This window comes from Homalodisca vitripennis, unplaced genomic scaffold (genome assembly GCF_021130785.1).
Source record: "Homalodisca vitripennis isolate AUS2020 unplaced genomic scaffold, UT_GWSS_2.1 ScUCBcl_95;HRSCAF=1082, whole genome shotgun sequence".
NCBI lineage: Eukaryota > Metazoa > Arthropoda > Insecta > Hemiptera > Cicadellidae > Homalodisca > Homalodisca vitripennis.
The window spans coordinates 147207-150843 of NW_025776241.1; positions in this window are offsets into that span (position 1 = coordinate 147207).

Genomic DNA, 3637 nt, shown 5'->3' on the forward strand with positions numbered 1-3637 from the left:
CTTTTCCCGCCCTGTTACAGAAAACAAAGAAAGAAAATCACTGATGTATAAAGAAGTAAAATATTGCATGCATTATAATAATAAAATAAAAACATGCTTTATTCAATGGATAAACGCTGATAAACAAAATATAGTATTGGTGTTTAAGTTTATCTATTCCGATTATTAATTGTTGTTAATAATTTATTAATTTTATTATTTAATTTTTATTTATGACCAGCTTGCCAAATTAGCCCCTTTACAGCTACCTTGGTAGCAGTAAAATTTGTTAAGTTTTTACAGTTTTATTTAATTAATGTTATGTACCTTTGTCCTTAATTTATGTTCTATTTATATTTTTAGCTCCTATATGGATTAAAGACCTCTCTACAGTCTTTCCCTTGTTACATGTATTGTTATCTAGTTATAAGTTATTTAAAAATTATTTACTTCACCTACTTGCCTTTGATTCCTATTTTATATTTTTTATTATAGAATGTAATCTATGTTTGCCTAATTGACACCACCAAATACGAGTAGGTGCCAATTTTCTCTTGAGGGCGATGATAAACCGCTGCGTTTTTCGCCCCTTATAAAAAAAAAAAAAAAAAAAAAAAACAACAAAGTTTCTTCTTAGAAGAGCTCAGTTTAGGCCTAGGAGAAGTCTTTGGTTGGGCTAAGGTTAGAAGTACTAGGTTTAGAACTGTTCACTTCTTGGCTTACATTAGGGCTACTACTGTTCTTTCTCCTCTTCCCAAATTTCCTTATTCTAGACATCACATTTGATTCAATAACAACAACTCACAAAGAAAATATAATATAAACACTACTCACAACATCAATCAACAATCACTTTAAACAACAATAATATGGCTGTTACTGTTGGTAGAACGAACGCGACATTTTGGAGAACAGACAGGCTCAGATAAAAGAAAACAGGTTAGCCAACACAAGAGCATTGAAAAATGCCCATAGCCAACTACTTTATTGTACAGTGCATTGTAAGAAATGTCTAAAGCGACTACTCATGGCGACTTCGCGCTCAATGTCCCTTGCAATCATTACGTAAATTAACGTTTACACTATGAAATGATTATGTAAAGTGCATGTATTTGGTATCATTTTATTCAGGAAAAGGCAAGGAATAATAAATGCAAAATAACAAAATTTGTAAAAAAAATTTTTTTTGGACGTACCTGTCCCCTTCCCGGTTCACATTTAAAATTAAGTAAGGAACGTCTTACACACTTTTTTTTTTCGTTCTCATTACTCAAAAAGTATTTAAATGAAAATTTCCTGTTTGAAGTCTCACTACCTCGTCGCCTTTTCACACCTTGCCTACATGAAGAAATCAATAAAAAAATTCTTTGGTCATGCCAGCTTTTTTAGCAATACAATTCATTAATGGCTTTTCTTCTGCTTTCTATTATAATTGTGGAACATTTTAAACGACAATTTTGACAAGGGGGCCGTACTGGGTGGTTCACTGTAAAATTCTCAAGTTTTTTTAAAATTCTTTATCCTTTTTGGTCATAGTTGATTTTTTCCGAATCCGTGGAGTCCCTTTTTTGTCAGACCGTCTTGTCCATTGCCATCTGCAGTTGGGGAAGAATCCATATCCGGTACATGATCTTCAATTACAATCTCATTATTACAAGTAATTATATTACTATAGGAACTACTGTTGCTAGGTACATTTACTGATGTAGGTGAGCTTTCACAGTCAATTTGATAACCAAATCATAAATTTGGATCAGTGATGGAAGTGTTACCACAAATGTTTCGGTCCTCTTGAACAGGCTTCACAGCATTACTATGATTTTGTACCATAGAACAACACTTTATAGGCGAAAGTTCAGTCAAAACATAGCTAGAATCATGGTCAGTGTAATCCGGTATACAGTCAGGATTTTTAACAGGAGTACAAAGTCTGGAATTGGTGGTGATCTCGGGTGCCGAATGGCAAAGAGAAAGCTCAGAATCGTCTTCATCACTTACATCATCATTCAGCAATTTTGCAATATAATTATCCCTCAAAGTACTATAATAACTCATTTTGTCCAGTTAAACAACATTTAATGTGTTAAATATACAAATATGTTACATGAAGTACACTAACACACTTCACAGATCCACTACACACCTTTCCACAATTCTATGAATGCACTGAGAGGTTATGCCAAACATAAAAACTCAGTTTAGAGGGAAACACTGACTGAAAGCTGACTAACTAATTTGTTAAATCATTTGTTATTTATTAGACCAAAAAATCAACCATTCAGAGAGAAGAAAACCTTAACTCCAACTGTACACAGGAGATAATGCTTTCATCCTTCTTATGGTGTGATGAACTGCCTTGCTGTTTGAAGATAAAAGACCTTATGTATAGGAACAAGTGGACATAAGGCTTTCTTCACTAAAATGTGTCAGATAAAGCCTTTTTACTTAACATAGAGGCACTATTTGGTGTTAAGGTAAAGTTTGTTGATGATTTTAAGGGTAAAAAAAATGTTTTTAATGCCTTTTCCCTATTTTTAGAACACGTGTTTTAATGCATACTATCAGAAATAATTAAAAACTCAAAAATAAAGAAAAATTGGAGTTAAGGCCTTTTTGCTTAGCAGGGCAGTACTGATTGGAATTTGAGTCTCCGTCACCGAGGTACTTAGTATACCGAACATTATAAGCACTAACGGATTTATTGAAAATTTCTCTGGCCCCATGTACTTCCATCCCTCCGCTTGGTCCATGATAATTAGCCTTACATGAATCTAGATGTTGTTCGGTTAGACTTTTTGGGCATTTACAATGTTTTGACATAATGGAAACATCTATAATTTTCCCCGTATCAAAACTAGTTACAGCCCCATTCAAAGATTTATGGCCACGCTTTTGCCACGTGCAATCAATAGCATCTGGGATGTCACGGTTACCTTCATTTACCAATACTGCTTCCTCAACTGCATCCTTCATAGTCTCAAAACACACATTCTCAGTTACTGATCCTAGAACCTCATTGTAAGGTAAAAATTTTAGTGGGGGTTGAGGCAAGTTCATGATGCCACAAAAGGTTTTCGCTGCTTCACAGCCTTTGCCTATGGCACGGAAGGCGTAAACTAACCGTAAGTTAGTTTCAAACAAACTGTTTATTTAATTTGAACTAAAAAAATGATGACTGTACATACAACTTTTGCAAAATATTTCAAGTTTAGAGCTTAGGCCTACACTGCTAATGTTTCGAATTTCGACAGTAGCGGACAAACTATTTGAACAAGCCAAACATTGTGATAATGCATTGTTCAGCAAGGTTAGGTCAATTAAAATATTTTCATTCATTTGATCTTCATATTTTTTATATGTTTCCTATATGTTTATGTTTGTTTGTTATATCTTCGAAGCACTTTCAATAGGGATTGAATCAATATCAGAATCTAGGCTAGTACTAGGCTTAGGTGTGGAATTGTTACAAACTGGAACAACGTTACCTCTAGTTTGCCCAACATTTCTTCTTTTCTTGAACACAGTTCTTGGCTTCTTAGGTCTTCTTCGTTCCATTATAATAATATATAAATAGGCTACCACTAACAGAAATAATAAGTTATATTCAATAAAAACACAAAAAGTTGCTATAAGTAAACAAACAAAACCTCAAACAACA